Raw genomic sequence first — 6,000 nt, 5'->3', positions numbered from 1 at the left:
TCTTCTCTGAACCCTTTCCAGGTTACCTACATCTCTCTTGAAGTGCGGTGCCCAAAAGTGGATGCTGTACTGCAGCTGCGGCCTGACCAGTGCCCCATAGAGAGGAAGTGTCACCTCCTTAGACCTGTTTATGATGCACCTACTTATACAAGAAAGAGTGCGGTTAGCTTTACTTATTACTTCATTGCAATGGCGACTTATGTTCATTTTGGATTCAACTATGACTCCACAGTTGTGCTATTTAGAATGGTACCTCCCAGGCTATAGGAGTGTTGATAATTCTTCCTCTCCAAGTGCAACACGTGACACTTATCCTTGTTAAACTGCATCCTGTTCTGTTCCACCCACTTCCCCAGCTTGTCAAAAATCCACCTGGATTCACTCCCTGCCCTCTAGTTTGTTTACCTTACCCCATAGTTTGGTGTAGTCTGTCAACTTGGACAGAGTGCTTTCTACTCCCTCATCCAAGTCACTAACGAAGATATTGAACAGTACCAGTCCTAGGACAGAGCCTTGGGGGACTCCACTGCCCACATTTCTCCACGTAGAAACCGACCCATCCACCACCACTCTCTGGGTGTGTCCCATAAGCCAATTTTCCACCCACCAGACTGTTTAATAATGTACATTGCAACTGTTTAGCTGATTTATAAGAATTGGGTGTGACACTGTGTCAAAGGCCTTTTAAAAATCTAAGTAAATAACATCTACCTCTATTTCTTCATCCAAATATTTTGTGACCTGATTCTAAAAAGAAACCAGGTTAGTCGGGCAGGATCTGCCTGCTGTGAACCCATGCTGGTTGTCCCTTAGCATTATTTTACCTGCTGGTCCCCCACAAATATGATCCTTAACAATTTTCTCAAAGTTCTTGCCAAGGATAGAGGTGAGGATAACCAGCCTATAGTTACCTGGTTCCTCCTTCCTCCCCTTCTTGAAAATAGGGACCACATTGACCCTTTTCCAATCCTCCGGGACCTGTCCTGAGTGCCACAAGTGTTCAAATAGTTGCACCAGTAGCTCCGCTATGACTCCAGCTAATTCCCTAAGTACCCTAGGATGAAGATCATCAGGGCCTGTTGACTAAAATATATCCAACCCCTCCAAATTCCCCTTTACTAGGTCAGTGCTAACAGTTGGTGGGTTGGTATCTATCTTGTGCTTACCTAAGGTTAGGGGTGGGCAAAAATATGGCCTGTGGGCTGGATCTGGTCTGCCAAGCTCTTCCCTCTGGCCTGCGGAGCCCCTTCAAAACCCACGTAATGGTGGTTGCCTCTCTCAAAGCCTCTGGCAGCACCAGCTGCCGGCTGCAGCACCTTGGGCTGTTTCCTTGGGTTCTGGTTGTGAGGCAACCAACCCTGACCTCAGCCTGACCCAGCTGGCCTCACCCTACCCCTGGCTCAGGCCATGTTTGCAGCTTGAGAGGGGTGGGGGGAGCTGGGCCAGAACCTGTGGCACTGGTGAGGGGAAGGAGTGTCTGGGCCAAGGGTCTGCTTTGCTGCACGGGACTGGAAAGGGCCCTGCCCTGCAGGTAAGCCCAATAATTGGCTGCTGGGCAGGCTTTCCCCGTGCCATGCCACTCAGATCATGCAGGGTCGGGCTGGGCCGGCACTGGGGAGGGGAAGCAGCAGCTGGGCCGCAGCTCCGGCCCAGGCAGCACCAGGAAGGAGAGGTGGCGGCAGAGCCGTGTGCTGCTTGAGAGAGGATGAGCCCAGCCGGAGCAACAGGGGATCAGCTGCATTTTCCCCCTACCTGCGCTGGTCAGTCCCGAGTGGCACATGACTCCATCATGGCTTCTGCTGGCTGGTGCAGACCTGGCTGGGCTCGCCTTGTCCCCAGCAGCACATGGGAAGCCAGCTTCAGCCACATGCTGCTCAAGATGGGACGGACTTGGCCGGGTCTGCACCGACCAGTAAAGGTGGCATGCAGCTGAAGTCAGCTCCTTATATGCTCCTGGGGATGGGAGGAGCCCAGCTGGGTCTGCACTGGCTAGCAGAAGCAGCGGCAGAGCCGTGTGCTGCTCGGGGCTGACCGGCACAGGCAGGGGGAAAGTGCAGCTGAGTCCCTGCCACTCCAGCCAGGCTCGTCCCTTCACAAGTGGCACATGGCTCCACCCCCGCCTCTGCTGGCTGGTGCAGACCTGGCCAGGCTCCTCCTGTCCCTAGCAGCATGCAAGAAGCTGGCTTCAGCTGCATGCTGCTGGGAACGGGAGGAGCCTAGCTGGGTCTGCACCATCCAGGAAAGGCGGCATGCAGCTAAAGTTGGCTCCTCACATGCTACTGGGGATGGGAGGAGCCTGGTTAGGTCTGCATCGTCCAGCAGATGCGACAGTAGAGCTGTGTGCCGCTCGGGACTGACTGGTGCAGGCAGGGGGAAAGTGAAGTTGAGCCTCTGCTGCTCCGGCTGGGCTCATCCCATCCCGAGTGACACACGGCTCTGCCGCCGCTTCTGCTGGCCAGTGAAGACCCGGCTGGGCTCCTCCCATCCCCAGCAGCACATGAGGAGCTGACTTCAGCTGCATGCCACTTTTCCTGGGCGGTGCAGACCCAGCAGGGTCCGTGCCATCCGGAGCAGCATGCGGCTGAAGCCAGTTTCCCAGGTGCTGCTGGGGATGGGGTGGGCCCGACTGGGCTGGCACTGATCAGCAGAAGCGGCGGTGTAGCTGCCTCTAGTTTGGGATAAGCTGGCACAGGTAGGGGGAAAGTTCTGGGGGAGGTCTGATGCCCCTGAAACTCCACTGCTGGGACAGGATGTTAGGTCACAACCTCTTATTACCTGCTAAGTTGTGCAAGGGGAGGGACTTCCAGTGGCAAAGGTCAGGGGGTGGGAAGTCCGGTCCCAAGATGGTGACCGGGGGTGGGGCAACTGAAGCGGTGGGGCTACCCAGGCGGCCCTCAACACTCACCAAAACAAATCAAGCGGCCCTCCACCCGAAATAATTGCCTAAAGTCCTATTCTGATGCGTATTCGTATCCGTGTCCAGGAACACAGATGCAAAGAAATCATTTAGGAGCTCCGCTTTGGCCCTCCTATCTGTTACCAGTCCATCTTAAAGGGGCCCTATGTTACCCTGAACTTTCTTTTTGCTTCCTAAGTATTTAAAGAATGACTTTTTGTTATCCTTAACTTGTGCTGCCAGCCTAAGCTCCATTTCCGCTTTGACTTTCCTCAGTGCTTTCCTGCAAGCTCGAGCCAAGCAGGTATACTCCTCCTTGGTGGCTGCCCCCTGCTTCCACAACCTGTAGGCCTCTCTTTTCCCCTCCAGGCTCTCCTGGATTTCTGTGCTCAACCAAGAGGGTTTCTTTGCTCTTTTGCCTCCCTTTATGTGTATTGGGATGGTCCCTTTCTGTGCCTACATGATCAGTCCCTTGTGAAATGACCACACTTTCTGGACTCCCATCTCTCCGATGCTTTTGTCCATCAGTCCCTCCTAACTAATTTCTTGAGCTTGTTGAAGTTGGCCTTCCTGAAGTCTAGCACTTCTGCCCTGCTGCTTATCTTTCCTACCTTTCACCAGATAGTGAACTCGGTCAATAGGCGGTCACTATCTGCTAGGTTACCTTGTACCTGCAGATCTCCCACCAAGTCATCCCCTGTGGCCAGCACCAAGTCTAGTAAGACATTTCCTCTAGTGGGAGCATTTACCTCCTATGTAAGAAAAAGGTCCTGCAATCAGGTTAGATACTCAAATGAAAGGGTGGACCTGGCTGCCTGGTCCTCTCAGCAGATATCTGGGGAGTTTAGGTCACTCATGACAACCAGGTCCTTTGAGCACACTGCCTCTAAGAGCTGTCTTGAGAATTCTAGGTCTAACTCATTTCCCTGGTGTGGGGATCTGTAGTAGGCACCACTACCAAGTCCCTTTCTCCCTGACCCCCCTGTAACCTGACCCATAGTACCTCAATTTGCCCTTCTTCTAGGTCCAACTTAACTACAGAAGATGTATATTGCTCCTTGACATAGAGAGCAACACTCCCTGCACCCCACCCTTTTCCCTACTCTATCCTGTCTGTACAGCCTGTAGCCCTCAATGCCCACTGCTCAGTTGTGGGTAGGTCTCACCAGGTTTCTGTTAGCCCAACCAGGTTGAATTGCTTGCAAGCAGGAATGCAAGTTTCTCCTGCTTCTTCCCCATGCTCCTAGCATTAGTATAGAGACATCTAAGCCCCACAGTAGGTACCCTTAGTACTTCCCTTGGTACTTACCTGGACTGTTCCAGTGCCTGGCTCATGGTTCATCGTTCCTGGCCTCACCCTGTCGTCAACATCCCTGTCCCCTGACTAATCTAGTTTAAAGCCCCACGTAGGAGATTAGCCAACCTGTAAGAGAACCTCTTGGAGAGAGATGTAGCCTGTCTCATCCAAACAAGGCCCTATCCTGGAAGAACAGGTCATGGTCAAGAAATCCAAACCGCACATGATGGCACCATCTTCAAAGCTGCGAGTTGACCTCTAACGCAGTTGCTGTGGTGCTGTCCATGACCACTGACTAGGAGGATGGATGAGAAGACCACCTGTGCCCCTGGACCTCTGAGCCTGACTCCCAGTGCCATGTAGTCACTCATGACCCTGGCTGGATAGGATCATTAGTTGGAGATATCTAAGAAATCACTTTGGGCAATAAAATCCAACTTTCCTTCAATTATGCAGGCACATGTTCTGGTGTGTTGATGGCCTAGTTCTTCAGTGAGCACAACATACATGAACCTCTGTACTCACATCAGCACCCACCTTCCAACTGCTTTGGCCTTTATAAAGGTTTTTTTTTTGCCAGATTAGGTCCTCTGCTCATTCTTTTTTATGAGTAGTTAATGCTGTTGTTTGGAATGGACTTCAAGTATGTTTGTGGAAAGATGTATGTACCCATGTGTGTTTACTTTTGTGCATCTACCTAAACAACTTACTTCATCTTCTGTTTAACCAAACAGAAACTGGTAAATAAGACTTAAGCATTTTGTTGTTTTATTCCTGCCACACCAGCAGCTCAAAAAAATGAATGTGTCAGTAAAGGATTTGACAGTGTGTTACGACAGTCATCAATCCAGCAAGCCCTGTAGCCATAAATAAGCTTCATACAGTGCCACACTAAAGAGGACAGTTTCTCTTCTGCAGGACATTGAAAATGTCACAGCAAGGGAATTGTTTGTCCCCGTCGCTACGACAACGCCACCAGCACTTATCATTAACTTTCACACCAAGATTTTAATCAGCGTTCTTTGTGGCATAAGACTGAGTCAACATCAGCCCAAATTTTCAAAGCCGTTATTCTAATTATGACGAGAAGCTATAGATTGATGAGCTTAGTTTTCTGCAAGGACTGGTGGCAGTTAATTCCTGTGACCTGTGTGCCTCCAGTAGTCTCTTTTCGAGATGGAGTCTTGAAAGTTCGATTATTAGTGACAGGTTGTAAGTGAGAAGAAGCTTATCTCTCCAGAGAGTGTTGATAACTTGAGACAAGGTTTAACTAGGAAGTAGCGAGACAGTAGATGGCAAAGAAAAAAGTGCCTTCTCTATCTACAGCAAGCAAACAGTAATGAGAAAATACAGACAACCACAATTTCACAAGTTGTAAATTCTAGTAGCCTTCAGTTGTAAATTCTGGTGGAGCCTATTTCATTCGGCTATCTGATAATGTGTGAAAATATTTGTCCTCCTGCTTCTCAGGCATGAGTGCACAGTGCATTTCAGCAAAAGCATTAAACATTCAAAGCCTCAGTATATGCAGTTCCAGCAGGTTTAGAAGTCCCTGAAAAATAAATGAGAATAAATAGGGCATTTTTATGTAAATGGAAAAAAAAGATAAATTTGATGCTTTTATTGCTTCTTTTTGGTTGTGTATCGAGAATAGCGAGACAAATGTTACCATTGCTGTTTTATGTGCAGACAGTGTGCTCAGAGCTGTACAAGTCACCCAGCACAACAGATTTGTTGCTCTAAGGAACTTGCAGTCTAAGTAGACACAAAGCTCAAAACACACTGGGAAAACTCAGAGGAGAATTTC

The 6,000-nt window shown here is 49.8% G+C and overlaps 1 protein-coding gene across 2 annotated transcripts in view; it reads left to right on the top strand.

The window, feature by feature from the left end:
• CUNH10orf11 (chromosome unknown C10orf11 homolog) overlaps positions 1-6,000 on the top strand; it is a 1,423,205-nt gene that overhangs the window by 609,712 nt on the left and 807,493 nt on the right. The gene's annotated exons all lie outside the window — the stretch shown is intronic.

This window comes from Gavialis gangeticus, unplaced genomic scaffold (assembly GCF_001723915.1).
Source record: "Gavialis gangeticus isolate Ggan-Ray unplaced genomic scaffold, GavGan_comp1, whole genome shotgun sequence".
Lineage (NCBI taxonomy): Eukaryota > Metazoa > Chordata > Crocodylia > Gavialidae > Gavialis > Gavialis gangeticus.
The sequence above is the reverse complement of the archived record's forward strand: the minus strand, read 5'-3'. Positions and strand labels throughout refer to the sequence as shown.